This window comes from Mobula birostris, chromosome 5, assembly GCF_030028105.1.
Source record: "Mobula birostris isolate sMobBir1 chromosome 5, sMobBir1.hap1, whole genome shotgun sequence".
NCBI lineage: Eukaryota > Metazoa > Chordata > Chondrichthyes > Myliobatiformes > Myliobatidae > Mobula > Mobula birostris.
The window spans coordinates 152898328-152914635 of NC_092374.1; positions in this window are offsets into that span (position 1 = coordinate 152898328).

The window sequence follows — 16308 nt, forward strand, 5'->3', positions numbered from 1 at the left end:
TATATCAGGGGTGGCCAATCTTTCACATTTCATGCGTCAATTTTTTCACGCACGAGTTCAGATGCGCCATACAACTCTTGTACCCCTATTCAATTCTTTAAAAAATTTGTTAATATAGACATATTTAGCATTTTTACATGATATATTGATTTAATATAAAACAAGATAAACATTACTTACCTTAATGAGAATTTAACAAATATGCTTTGTCTTCTTTTGATTTCTTCCTTTTTCTTAATCACATCTTCTTTCCGTAACTCAGACCCAAGCACTAGATTCAGTTTTCCTTCTATTTCAGTCTGATGTTGTGTTTTATAGTGTCTATCAAGATCATGTCTTCTATTATGTGAGAAAGTGTTTTCACAAACAATGCACAACGGTTTTCCTGACAGAACTGCTATAAATAAGAACTCATTTTCCCACTGTTTATTGAATTCATGCTTACAGTCACTTCCTGCTTTTCTTTTGCTTGTTTTCTTTTGCACTGTGATGGATAGCTGAATGTAAAAACAAGGCTTAATTTTCAAAAGAGTACAAAATTGCAAATGTTCACAAAGGGACAAACAAAGCACAACTCCGTAGCGCATGAGTGTCAATTGTAAACTGACTGGCAAAAACCTGCAACGCACCGACATTCCTGTTACAGATTTTTTTTTCTGCAAATCGGTTTTTGGTTAATACTTTTTGCATGAGTAGGCTTACTTTTTTATTATTATCACTGGGGTGCAATGCGCCACTTCTAATCATCCAATGCGCCACTTTTGGCACATGCGCCATAGGTTGGCCATCCCTGCTCTATATGGACATTTCTTAGATAATTCACCATTTAAATAATACTTTCCCTTTTATATTTTTCCAACAAAAATGAATAACTTCACTTTTTATCCATGTCCATCCAACTACATGCTGCCTACTCACTCAAGTTACCTAAGTTCTCTTGAAGCCTCTTTGTATTCACCTCAAGATTCACAATCTCAATCACATTCATGTTTAGGAATACTGCATTTGATTTTCTCATCGAGAACTTTGATATTTATTGTGAAAAGGTAAGGCTCCAACACTGATCCTGATAGCACTCCACTAGTTTATGGGTACTGCAGTGTCATAAAGTCATAGAGTGAAACTAGTCCTTAAGCTATTAAGTCTGCACCCACCATTGCATTGTTCCATTAATCTCATTCTCCTACTGTCCAAACATTTTCTTCAACTCCTCTCAGGTTCTGCTCGTCACCTACACATTAGGGGCAACTTAAAGTAGCCAATTAATCTACCAACCTGTACCTCTTTAGGATTGAACCATTGTGCACAGATCCAGCAGTTAGGGTTCAATCTGGATATCTAGTACTCTTGATATCTGTGGAGTTTGCATTCTCTGTCTGTGACCCAATGGATTTTCTTCTGGGTGCTCCAGTTTTCTCCCACGTCCTCTGCCACCTGTAAATTGCTACTGCTACTGTATCTAGATGAGTAGCTGTGGAGGATTGGGGTGGGTAGGGGTGTTCATTGGAATGTGAGGAGAATAGTGTAATTAATACAGGATTCTTTCCATGAATATGACTCTATTAGTTATCACCTGCCAATTCATAAAAAAGAGCATTAATTCCTATTGCATCACACACAAAGTGCTGGAGGAACTCAGCAAGTCAGCCAGCATTTATGGGGGCAATAAACAGCTGATGTTTCAGGCTGAGACCCTTCATCAGGACTCCCGAAGGGTCTCGGCCTCAAGCATCATCTGTTTATTCCCCTCCACATATGCTGCCTAACTTGCTGAATTCCTCTAGCTGTCTAACATGCTAAGTTCCTCCAGCATCTTGTTTCCACTGAGGAAAGCTCCCTCATAGGAGTCTAAGGTTAATGAACTGAAATCTAAATACAAAGCTGTAATTGTTCTTTGTTTGCAATGGTATTTTCAGGTATGTTTGTATGTAGAGTGTACAGATTTCTCTGGCTTTATTCTCCATTGGTCAATGTTTCTGTCACATAGAGGAAAAGCTCTGACTGCTCTGCAACTTAGTTCCAAATTTTCTGTGACAAAATCTTTGCTCTATGCATAACATTCAAAACATTCCTCAAATGATGTTTACTTTTCCTGTGTCAAGGGAAAATAAATAACAGCATTGATCTGTCTGCATTACCTGTGGTATGAACAGTCCCACGGGAAATGATGCCAGAGATTAGTTCCTGAAGGCCAAAGTCTTTCTCCAGTATTACTAGCTATCAACCCATGCCAAGGACCATTTGAGAAGAGATCCACCTCAGCACACCATCAATGTGAAGGCTGACAGGATTTGTTCTTTGTTTCTGGCCCAATTAGTTCAGGCAATAGGAGAACCACAGTTAGCAAGAACCATTGTTTCTCATCTAAACTGCAATGAAAAGAGATTGATTCAGTGCTATGGGATTATTGCTAATTATTGACCTGACAGAATATTTTAAAGTTACCATTTGACATTCCTTGCCATTTCAGGATATTACCATTTTAAATCAACTCACTTGCTTTGCAAAGAACCAAGAAGGCAGCTTTATCTAAGTGCTTTGGCCAGATGTGAGTGCCAGAGGTTAATGTCTCAGAGAGTGGAAAGATGGTTCTTGATTATTAGTCATTTAACTTCAGATGCAATCTTACATAAAACTTCACCCCTTTTAAACCAGTTCTAGTTTGCAAGTCACGCTGGAAGTATTGACTGATGATTAACAACTATGTGGAAGAAAGAGTTTGTTCAATGATTTTAATGATAAATGCCGGCAAGTTGTTAACAATGAATTCTAGTGAATTGTTGACTGAGAAGTGCTGCCATTTCAATTATCCTGACATGAATAAGTTATAGCATTTTGCATTTTCAGCAGTTCCTTTGATAAATATTTTGCCCAAATGAAAAACTAAATTGATGGCATTTGACAGAACAGTCACAAATAAAGAAAACAAATCACTTAGGAAATCAAATTTCTGTTGACATTTCTTACTTAATTTGCTGCTTTGAAAGACAGCAAGTTGATAAATGCAAGAGCTAAATTTCATAAATTATATTTTGTATTTCAAAACAAAAATAACTGCACTGCACAGAGAAGAGTGGTCTCTTTTGTACTTGCAAACCGACCTAGAATTACTCTCACGCAGCACAATATTAAAATGATGTTTGTTTCTAGCCAAGCACCAAAACTTATTGTGGGTACTCCCAGTAGATAATATGCTAAAGCATGGTGATTGGTGGACATGCACACTGACATCATGATGTGTGAAACACATTTTGAACGTGCTGTGACAAAGGCATTTGTGCAGTGGGCCATCCCTGCAGAAACAGGACACAAGACAACTTTAGGTTCTGCCTTACATTGTTAAAATCAGCTTTCCTTAATTTAGGATCATAACTTTGGCGTGAAGCTAGTCTTTTTGCATGGCGTTGGGAGGGAAGGGTTAAATTAAGTGTGAAATGGGTGAAAGGACAGCGCAACATTACAGACAGAAAAATCTTTAACTGCTCTACCTTCTCTCATATTTGTACATACAGTGATACTGAACTGTGATCACTGTATCCAAAGGGTACCTACGCCTTGGTAAAGTAATACAGTGTGAATAAAGGGAGGCTTTTCTTGTTGGCTGCTGGTGACTAGTGGTATTCTGCAGGAGTCGATGTTGGAACCATTTCTTTTCATGTTATGGGTCAATGATTTAGACGATGTAATTGAAGGATTTGTGGGCAACTTTACAGACAATACAAAGATAGATGGGGAGCAGGTAGTGTGGAGGAAGCAGGGAGTCTGCAGAAGGACTTACACAGATTAGAAGAATGCACAAAGAAGTGGTGGATGGAATACAGTGCATGGAAGTGTAACATCATACTCTTTGGTAGAAGAAATTAAAGTGTAAACTATTTTCTGAATGGGGAGCAAAATCATGAATCAGAGGTGCGAAGGAAGTGTTTCATAGTCATAGTCATAGTCATACTTTATTGATCTCAGGGGAAATTGGTTTCCATTACAGTTGCACCATAAATAATACATAGTAATAAAACCATAAATAGTTAAATAGAAATATGTAAACTATGCCAGGAAATAAGTCCAGGATGCATTGTATACTTTATAAAGCATTGGTCAAACCACACTTGTACTATAGTGAACAGTTTTAGGTGCCATATCTGGGAAAGGATATGCTGGCATTGGAGAGGATGCAGAAGAGGTAAACAAGATGGGCCAGAAGAGTGATGACTCTGGGCCAGTACTCACTGAAATATATAAAAATGAGGGGGAGATGAAACCTATTCACTATTGAAAGACCTGAATGGAGTGGAAATGAAGAGGATGTTTCCTATAGTGGGGGAGTCTAGGATCCAAAGGCACAGCCTCAAAATATGAGGATGTTAATTTAGAACACAGAATATGAGGACTATGTGGATGATGCAGTCAACATGGGACTGCATTACATACTACAACACCTCGACAACCCAGGAACTTCTGCGAGAGTCCTGTTTGTTGACTTCAGCTTGGTGTTCAAAACCATCGTCCCAGAAATCCTCCACTCCAAACTCACCCGGCTCACTGTCTCCCCCGCCATCTGTCAGTGGATCACAAGCTTCCTGACTGACAGGGTGCAGCAAGTGAGGCTGGGGAGCATCATTTCTAGCATCTGGACAATCAGTACCGGTGCCCCCCAGGGATGTGTGCTCTCCCCACTGCTCTTCTCCCTTTAATGACTGCACCTCACAGGATCCATCTTGTTAAACTCCTGAAGTTTGCAGATGACACAACTGTCATTGGCCTTATGCGAGACGGTGATGAGTCTGCATACAGATGGGTGGTGGAACGGCTGGCCCTCTGGTGTGGTCAGAACAATCTGGAGCTAAATACGCTCAAGATTGTGGAGATGGCAGTGAACTTCAGGAGGAGCCCCCCAATACTCCCCCCACTCACTATACTCAACAGTATTGTGTCTGCTGTGGAGACCTGCAGGTTTCTGGGTGTCACAATCTCCCAGGACCTGAAGTGGACACCCAACGCAGACACTCTTATCAAAAAGGCTCAGCAGAGGTTGTATTTCCTATGTCAACTCAGGAAGTACAACCTGCCTCAGGAGCTGCTGATTCAGTTCTATTCAGGAATAATCCAGTCTGTTCTCTGTTCATCCATCACTGTCTGGTTTGGATCAGCTACCAAACAAGACAAGAGTAGACTCCAAAGAACCGTCAGGGCTGCGGAAAGGATTATTGGTATGAAGCTGCCCTCGATCCAGGACTTATATGCATCTAGAGTCAGGAAGCGAGCAAGCAGCATCATTGTAGACCCATCACACCCTGGACATCACCTGTTCCAACTCCTTCCTTCTGGTAGGTGCTTTAGATCACTGTATGCCAGGACAAATAGGTACAAGAACAGTTTCTTTCCGTATGCCATCAGTCTTATGAACACTTGAATTTTAGTCTATTATAAACTAAGTCCACCTGTACATACACAGGTACACCTCATTGTATATAGTTCACCATTATTTGCACTATTGTTTCGTTTGTTTTTTTTTATTCTGTACAGTGAGAGCTCAGGGAAACTGGCATCAAATTCCCTGTATGTGTCCACATGCCTGGTGAAAATAAAGGATTCTGATTCTGATTCTGAAATACTTTAACCAGAGGCTGGTGAATCTGTGCGGTTAATTACTACAAACAGCTGTGGGGGCCAAGTCATTGTTTATATTTAAGTTGGAGGTTGATAGGTTCTTGATTAGTAAGTGCAGCAGAGGTTGTGGGGGAGAAGGCAAGAGAATAGGTTTGGGAGAAGTAATAAATCAACCCTGTTGGTATGGCAGTGCAGAATCGATGTGCCAAGTGTCCTAATTCTGCTCCTATACAGTATGTCATGGTCTTCTGGTCTTAGGCGGAGAATTGCCCATCCTCACTCTGTCAGATCTGTTTGATTACCACCCTTCCCCGAGGAAGACTTTATATGTATTGCATTAAAAAGCCTTCTTAAATGCATTTTACAAATTTCACTCCATCTAAGCCCATTAGACTAAAGCAATCCCATTAATGTTGCAAATGTTAAAATCCCCCATTAAAACAACTTTGTTGTTTTTTATTGAACAACAATCAATCTGCAAGAGGAACTCAGCAGGTCAGGCAGCATCTGCGGAGGAAAGATGATAGTAGTGAGAAGAGGGCACAGTTTGGATGGTGGGGGTTTTTGATGATGGATACTTCTTTCTTGTGCCAGAAATCTATATAAATGTTCTGAATGATGAGGAGGACTCCCCTGTAATGGATTGGCTATATCCACCACATTATGCAGCCTTTCCTGTACCTGGGTGTTGGTGTTTCCATAACAGGCTGTGATGTAGCCAGTAAGGATCCTCTCATCCACTATGTATGTGCAGTATGTGTAGACTCATGCTGTCAGATCACCCATCTAACTTGTAAGTCTCCTTGCTTTAGATCAGTGTTGTCCAGAGGGGAGGCTGATGACCCAAAGTCCTGAGGTCCTCACCCCTGCACCAGTTCCTTAGCCGCACATTAGGTTGTCCCACCTTCCTATTCCTACACTCACTTGCTCTTGGCACAGAGAGTAAACCTGCAATTACAACTGAGGAATAGGCAGATGCTGGAAATAATCAGCAACACACACAACATGCTGGAACAACTCAGCATGTCAGGCAGCATCAATCAATGGCAATAATCGGTCAACATTTCTTGCCGAGACCTTTCATCAGGACTCAAAAGGAAGGGAGCATAAACCAAACTGTCTACATCCTGCTTTTTATCATTCTTCCTGACTACCTAAATTCTCTCCTTGTTAAACTTCATGATCTTTTTTACCTGTGTTTTTAGTACCAACATGGACTACAACTGCTAGCTTCTAATCCTTCCCTTTTAGAATGCTATGTGCCCTCTCAGACACATCCTTGAAGCTGGCTACATACCGCCTTGGACACTCACTCGCTCACAGCTACAGAAATATCTGCCTGTCTCCTTCACCAGTGACAGGCCATGTGGGATTATTAAAGAAAAGTGACATGAAAACCTGCAGATCCTCCTCTTCCACCAGCTCCTTAGTCATGTATTTAGCTGTCTTGTTTTACTATTCCTAGACACACTAGCCTGTAGCACAGTGAGCAAACACTTAGTCTCATTGCATTTGTGTTGAAGAGTAGCCATTAATGTCAGCCACACTACTGCTTAGTAAAGTGTGCCAGAATATGATTTTTTTCAGAATTGACAACTAAACAGCCAAGCAAACCCTTCTTCAACCTTCTATTCAGCATTTACTGCCTCTGAATGCTGTAATAATTGTATCTTTTTTCTGAGTTGTAGAGATTCCCTTTCTCTTGCACCCAGAATACTTAGAGTTAAAAAGAAAAGCCCTTTTAGATAAAATTAATTTCCTCACTGAAGCTCTGTCTTGCTCTCTGTACCAATGGGAAATGACATCACATTGCATTTTAATGAACTAATGAATAGTTATTCGTCACCATTACGCTACAGTTTGTGTGGAATGGCACACAGAATTACAGTTGACATTAGCCTTATTGTCAATATGGGACATAATGAACAACTATACCGTTATTACGTGTAGAATCAATATAACGTCCTCACTAAAATGCTGGAGATAATTTAATTCCTTGCGTTGCTGAACTATGAATCACTTCTCATTTCAAAATGACCTCTAGACGTACTGCAGAGGTAAAAGTGCTTGAGTTGACTCATTGCATTATATGCATTTATGCTTGGTCACACCAAGCACCTAACTTAGTTTTAAATCAGTTCACTTGTTATGATGTAACAACTAAACTGATTTAGAAAACTATAAACCTCGCTTTCATAATCTAAATGACCCGATGTCAAAGGACTCTGGATGTGAACATAGCCTTTGATCTCACCTGATCCCTCAACACCACCTCTTTGATCAAGGAAGCACAGTAGCACCTCCACTTCCTGAGGAGATTGAGGCGAGTGAGGCTCACCCCCCCCACCCCAATCTTAAACAATTTTTACATGAGCACCTTCAACAATATCCTTACTAGCTGCAACAATGTCTTATAAGGGAATTGCTAGGCGTCTGACATACAAAGGATTGCAAGGACTGCTGAGAGGATCATTGGGGTCTCTCTTCCATCAATTACAGATGTTTGTCAGGAGTGCTGCATATGCAGGGCCCAAAGCATTCTCAATGATCCCTCCCATCTGTTCAACGATCTCTTTTATCCTCTACCACCAGGCATTAGGACAATTAAGAGCCTCAGAACTCGCACCACCAGGTTCAAGAGAAGTTATTACCTGTCATATAGAAAACACACAAAAGACAATAGGTGCAGGAGTAGGCCATTCGGCCTGTCGAGCCAGCACCGCCATTCACTGTGATCATGGCTGATCATCAACAATCAGTATCCAGTTCCTGCCTTATCCCCATAAACTTTGATTCCACTATCATCTATCAGGCTATTGAATAAAAGGAGATAACTACACTAATTTGCCCTATTATTGAGATGTTTCCTACAATGAATGACTTCACTTCAAGCACTCTTAATCTCATTATCTCTCATTCTCATTATTTATTGATATTTATTTTTATTTGCATTTGCAGTTTGTTGTCTTCTGTACTCTGGTTGATCTTTCCTTGATCCTGTTATAGTTAATATTCTTGAGATTTGTTAAGTATATCCACAGGAAAATGAATATCAGGGTTGTATATATGGTGACATGATTGTACTTTGATAATAAAATTTACTTTGAACTTTGAACTGTTGGGATGGAAAAGAGATTCTTTCCTCAGGCTCTAAGACTACTGAACTCACAACCACCAAATGGGTCTCATTACGTATGAAGTGCTAGTAGCATTATACTGTGCCTGACCAGATACTAAAGCATACACTGTAACACATCAGCTTTCATAACTATATCATGATGTTTTCTTAAAACAACTGAACAATTACAATGGATATATGTTGTGGGATTTGCCTTGACAAGACCTTGTATCACGTTGGTTATATTGACACAACCTACATAAACAAAGCACAAAGATGTTAGATTCCCGCTTTCCTTGTATTAATCATTTCCTTCAGATGACTTTGGCTATGTGAAGCCCATTAATCAATAAATCACCACCTAGAAATGTTGGTCTATTCATCAGCCTGTGTTAGAATGGAGTATTGAGTGGAGGCAGCAGCCGCTGTGGTTGTAAGACACTGCATCAAAACTCATTTGCAACAAACCAGATGTTGTGTATTCATCACAGTTATTGTTGTTAATACAGTGATTCATCTTCTTTAGGAAGAGATAAGTTTGAATTCAAGGCACATCAGAAGAGGTTCAAGGGGTTGTTTTGAGAGATGATAGAGTTGTTTTATGATAATAAGTATGTTGGACCTACAACCATTATAGGTTAAAAGAATGGAAAGTAAGCATATTGAAATAAAATACTTCCGAGGGGCTTAACAAGGAGAATGTTAAGACAATATTTCCCCTTTCTGGAGGAATCTAGGACTAAGAGGCAAAAGATGTTACCCATTTAACATGAAAGGGAGGAGGAAATTCTTCTTTCAAAGTATTGAGACCATAGGAATTCTCTACATAAGAGATTTATGGAGAGAGTCATCGAAAATATAGAGGTGAAGGTAAAGGGGTAAAAAGAAGTAAAATATAAAGGTAAAGAAAATAAATGTAAATTAGATCATTTGTTCAATAGTGAAGTCAAGGGTAATGAAGATCAGGTAGAAATGTGGAGTTGAGGCAAATATCAGATTAACCATTATCATATGATTGGCACATCTGATCAAGGGCTGATTGGATCATCCCTTCACCACTTTCTTACGATCTTGTTTTCTTAGGAGTGATTAATATTAGGAAGTGTCCAGCTGAATTTATAAAGTGATGCAAAATATCTTAAAATGTAAATTATTGTGTTTCATTTGCAAACACAGTCTTCATAATCAGAATCCAGTTTATTATCAATGAGGTGAAACCTGCTGTTTGAAGAAGCAGTGTAGTGCGGAGACATAGAAATGACTATAAATTACAAAAATAAATTAATAGTGCAAATAAAGTGGCAAGGTAGTTTTTATAGATTCATGGACTGTTCAGAAACCTGATAGCAGAGAGGAAGAAGATGTTCCTAAGTTGCTGAGTGTGGGTCCTGAAGGTAGTAAAGAGAAAAGGGCATGTCCGAATGGTGAGAATCCTTAATGATGGATGCTGCCTACTTTAGCCACCATCTCTCGAAAATATCCTTGATGGTAAGGAGTGTTGTGCCTGTGATGGAGCTGGTTAAGTCTAAACCCCTCTGTAGTCTTGTGTTTCTGTGTATTGGAACCTCCACACCAGGCTATGATGCAGCCTGTCAGAATGCTTTTCACTTTTGTAGCCCATCCATTTTAAGATTCAGAGCATTGTGCATTGAAAGATTCTCTTTTGCACACCACTGTTGTAACAGTGTTTACTTGAGTACTGTCACCTTCATGTCAATTTGAACTAGTCGGCCATTCCAGGCATTTTCACCCACAGAACTGCTGGGCACAGGATGTTTTTCTTTTTGTCTTTTGCACCATTTTCTGTAAACTTTTACAACTGTTGTGCATGAAAATCCCAGAAGATCAGCAGCTGCCGAGATATTCAAACCACCCCGTCTGGCACCAGCTGTCATTCCACAGTCAAAGTCACTTAGATCACATTTCTTCCCCTCTCCGATGTTTGGTCCGAGCAACAACAAAATTTCTTGACAATGTCTGCATGCTTTTATGCATTTAATTGCTCCAATATGATTGACTGATTAGATACTTGCATTAATGGATGTACCTCATAAAGTGGTCACTGAGTGTATATCTGAGAAAGCTTTTGGTATCCTCTTTTGTATTATTGGTTAGCCGACCTTACTATTTAATCTTTTCTCTCCTTTATGTATCTTATTAAAAATTTTCCTTCTGTTGGTTGTTAAATGCTTTCCAATCCTGTAGCTTCCCACTATATTCTGCTATGTTGTGTGCCATCCATTTGCTTTTATGTTATCTTTGAATTCTCTAATTAGCCACAGTTGCTGCAGCCACCCTTTAGAAAGGGTCTTCTTCTTTGGGATGAACCAATCCTGTATTTTCCAAATTACTCCCAGAAATTCCAGCCATTGCTGCTCTACTGTCATCCCTTTTTTCCCCTTCTAGTCATCCTTCAAATCAACTTTGGTCCATTGTCCCATTGTCCTTTCTACATGTTTTTTCTATCTCTCATTACAACTTGTTCCCCACATCCTGGCTACTGTTCGGAGGCCTGTATATAACACCCATCATAGACCTCTTACAGTTTTTCAGCTCTTCCCATAAGGATTCTACATATTCTGATCCAATGTTATTTCTTTCTAAGTATTTGATTTCATTTTTCACCAACAGAGTCATCCACCCCTTTTGTCCACCTACCTGCCCTTTTGATAGGATGTATATCCTTGGAAGTAAAGCTCCTAGCTTTGATCTTTTAGCCATTAATTTGTGACGTCACATTGTCTTACCTGCCAGTTTTAACTGCAATACCATATTATCTACCTTTTCAATGAGATTCTTCCCCATTCTTTTAAACGTCCGTGGGTACAGGTGCTGATAATTCCATTCCTGGGATCTTTTACATAAAACTGTCCTGGACCCTCTCCAATGCCAATACATCCTTTCTTAGATATGGAGCCCAAAGCTGCTCACAGTACACCAGATGTGATCAGACCAATGCCTTATAAACCTAAACATTACATCCTTGTTTTTAATGCTCCCCATTTAGAAAATACTATTGACCTTTATTCCCTCTACAAAGTGCATGACCATGTATTTCTATACACTGTATTCCATCTGCAACTTAATTGCCCATCTCCTAATCTATCCAAGTCCTTGTTGCTCCCTAAACATGACATGCCCCTCCACCTATCACCCTTAGCTACAAAGCTATCATGAGTCTAAATTGATATAAATGATGCAAAGAGATTAAGAAAGATATTTTGCTGAGGGGGTATGAGCATGTGAGGTCTACATCTAAAAGCAGAACCAAAAAACTAATAATCTGTACAACCAACTGAGCAGAATCAGAATTAGAATCCGGTTTTTGTTACTGTATCATCGGCGTATGTCATGAAATTTATTGTCTTTGCAGCAGCAGTATAATGCAATACATAATAATAGAGAAAAGAAATGTGAATTACTGTCGGTATATATATTAAACAGTTGAGTTTAATAAGTAGTGCAAAAAGAGAAAATAAGGTACAGAAGTAGTGTTCATGAGTTTAATGCCCATTCAGAAATTGGATGGCAAAGGGGAAGAACTGTTCCTGAATTGCTGAGTTTGTGCCTTTAGGTTCCTGTTCCTCCTTCCTGAAGGTAGCAATGAGAAGAGAGCATATCCCGGGTGATGGAAGACCTTAATGAAGGATGCTGCTTTTTTGAGGCATCACTCCTTGAAGATGACTTGGATATGACGGAGGCTAGTACACATGATGGAGCTGACTAAGTTTACAAGTCTCTGCAGTTTATGTCGATCCTGTGCAGTAGCCACCCTCACCATACCACACGGTAATGCAGCCAGTGAGAATGCTCTCCACGGTACATCTGTAGAAATTTGCAAGTGTCTTCAGTGACATACCAAATCTCCTCAAACTTCTAATGAAATAGAGATGCACAAATATTACATTGAGGCAATATGATTATAGATTTGAATATGCAGCTCAAAGATTGGTGGCAGTGAAATAGTTTCAATTATTGTTTCTCTATAATATGGGGGATAGAGGGAGCTGGGCTGATAGAACAGGCTCCATTTGAAACTGGCTGCAACCGGTGATCTGGCTAACTGAGTTATGAGGGTGATAAATAAAGCTTTTAATGAAAGCTTGCAGCTGGGTTATGACTTGGGTGGGAGGAGATTTAGTAGAAAAAGCACAAGCAATAGTGCAGATGAAGTGAAATGGGCAATGATATCTGGAATGTGAAGAGATGGGCAAACCATATACGGTAGATACTGTATATGACTACGTTTGCAAATAAAGTCAGAGCAGGGAATGATGATTAAAAATCTAAATTAAAGCCTCTTTAACTGAGTGGAAGCAGCATTCTCAATTAGATAGATGAGTTGATGTCACAAATTGAAATTAATGAGTATAATCTGATAGCCATTAGAAATATTGTTGTGTAGACTAAGGTTGGAAACTAAATGTTCCAGAGCACTTGACAATTAAGAAGGATAGCCAGAAAGGGAAAGGAGGTGGGGAGCTTCACTTAATAAAAGATTATATCAGTACAGGAAAGAAAAAAATCATCTTGGCCCAGAAGATAATGACATAAATTCAGATTTATGGGCGTTGAGAAATAATAAGGAAATGCACTGTTGTGAGCCAGCTGTAGACACTTAAAGTGCAGATAGAATATTTGACAATGTATAAATCAAGAAGTAATTATCTTGGGCAACTTTAATATTCATTAAGATTGGCTAAATCAAATTGGCAATAGCTCTTTAGTGAAAAACCTTTAAACAAATTAGGCCTATACCCAATGGAGTTTAGAGGAGAGAAAGATAATTTTATTGAAGAGTTGAAGATTCTGTGGAGGTCTAAAAGAGTGGACATGAAAACATATTTTCTGGTGAGAGAAAATTGAAACTAGGGGCACAGTTAAAGAATGAAGGATAGCTCACTTGAGACAAAAATTGAGGAGGTGTTTCTTATTTTAAAAGGTTATGAAGCTTTGAAATTTCCTAACCAAGTAATTGTGGAGGCTACAGATTACATGACTGGGGAAAAGGCAGATGACAAAAGGTGATGTGCCAATAGGGTTGGGGGATGTGTATCAGTGTAGGAAGTTACTGGATATATTTAAAGTGGAAGTTGATAGGTTCTTGATTAGTAATGGTGTCAAATGTTACAGGGAGAAAATAGGAGAAAAGAGTTGAAAGGGAAAATAAACCAGCCATAATTGAATTGCAGGGCAGACATGATGGGCTGAATGGCCTAATTCAGCTCCTTTGTCTTATGGTCTTATGGTGGTCAATATTCTCTTTTCATAGGATCAAGAATGGTTTGCTTTCATTCTAGTTTTTTGCTGATGAGGCCAATGCAGGAACCACGGATTCTCTTCCTGATAGGGAAGTTTATGAGGGTTTCTATCTATTGCATCATATACACATAGTTTTTGTGTACCTCTGACACATGTCTCTTGGTTTTGAATACCATTCCACATATTCCTTTGCCACTGTGAGAAATTTTGGGTCAGACAAATCTAGAAGTCTGTAAAGACAAGACATTGAGTGCATCATTTAATCCTGTCCTCTGTCTATCTGGGAATCTTTTCCAATGATACAAGTCAGAACAGAGTTTGTGTTTCATCACACTGGCACCTCTTTTGGACAAGGAAGAAAACTGGACAGATTGTGGGTGGAAATCAGTCAGTAGATTCAGATTTAATAATATCCTTAAAAAAAGATTTGAATGAAATCTGAATTTGAAAATGTTGAAGTGATATTGGCAGACATGCTAGGTCTTTCAAACAGTAAGTACAGATTGGATGAACTCAGTAATCACCTTCTGTGCCATCCTACACTTGTGCTTTGGAAAATCCGATCAACTGGCTGTACTTCTACATCTGGTGTATGGGGAGAACCTGAAGTCCACAGCACCAACGGTGAAGACCAAGAAGGCATGCTCACGGGAGGCAGAGGAGCACTTACAGGACTGCTTTGAGCTGGAGGACTGGACAATATTCAGGGATTCATCTTCAAGTCTGGATGAATACACCACAATTGTCATTGACTCCAGCAAAACCTATGTGGATGAGGGTGCGCCTTCAAGAAAATACTGGACATGCCCAAACAAAAAGCTATGGATAAACCAGAAGGTTTGTAGCCTGATAAGGGCTAGATCAGAGTCATTCAAGACCATTAATACAGAACTAAGTAAGAAGTTCAGATGCGGTCTGCGGAAGGCAATTTTAAGAGCAACAAAGCAGTTCCTATTGAGGTTAGAGATGGAATCAAATGCATTTCAGCTCTGACAGGGTATGTAAGCTATTACTCCATAAAAGTCAAAGCCTAACATTATGAATGGCTGTGCTGGTTCACTTCCAGAAGAGTGCAATGCTTTTTATGCTCTCTTTAAAGGTAGAATAAAACTACACCTCTGCGAATCCTTGCAACATCGTAAGGATTTGGGCCCAGATAGTGTAACTGGTAGGGCTCTGAAAACCTGTGCGGACCAACTGGCAGGAGGACACCTTCAATCTCTCACTTCTGTAGTCGAAGGTTCCCATTTGCTTTAAAAGAGCTACAATCATATCAATGTCCAAGAAGACCAGGTTGAATTGCCTCAGTGACTATAATCCAGTTGCACTCAAATCAATTGTGATGAAGGGCCTTGGGAGTTTAGTCATGATTAGAATGAACTCTTGCCAAAACAATGACCTGGACCCACTGCAATTTGCCTTTCATCTCAAAAGATCTATTGCTGGCAAAATTTCAAATGGTGAAGAGGAGGCGTACTGGAGCGAGATCGGTGAGCTGGTTGAGTGGTGTCACATAAAACATGCCCTCAAAGTCAGTAAGACCAAGTAATTGATTGTGGACTTCTTGAAGGGGAATTTGAGGGAACATACACTAGTCCTCACTGAGGGATGCAGTGGAACAGGTGAGCAGTTTCAGGTTCCTGGGTGGCCAGCACCAATGGTGAAGACCAAGAAGGCATGCTTCATGAGGAGTTTGAGGAGATTTGATATGACACCAAAGACACTGGCAAATTTCAACAGATATACTGTGAAGAGCATTCTAACTGGTTAAATCGCAGTCAGCTATGGAGGGGGCACTGTACAGAATCAGAAAAAGCTACAAAAAGTTGTAAACTCAGCCAGCTCCATTGTGGGCACTAGCCTACGCAGCATTCAGGACACCTTCAAAAGGCAATAATAGGAGATCGATTGATTGCCAGGACGCAAAGAGCTGGAATAAAGGGAGCCTTTTCCGGTTAGCTGCCAGTGGACTGCAGGTGTCAGAGTTGGCACCACTTCTTTTCACATCACATATCAATGGTATGGATGACAGAATTGAAGGCTTTGTGGCCAGGTTTGTGGATGATACGAAGATAGGAGGAGGGGTGAGTAGTGCCATGGAAGCAGAGAATATTCAGAATGACTTACATAGATTCGGAGAATGGGCAAAAAAGTGGCTGCTGAAATATGGTGTAGAGAAAAAGGAATAAAGGCATAGACTATTTTCTAAACAGGGAGAAAATTCAAAGATTAGGATGCAAAAGGACTTTACATTCCTCACGCAGGATTCCCTAAAGGTTAACTTGCAAGTTAAGTCAGTAGAAAGAAAAATCAAATGCAAT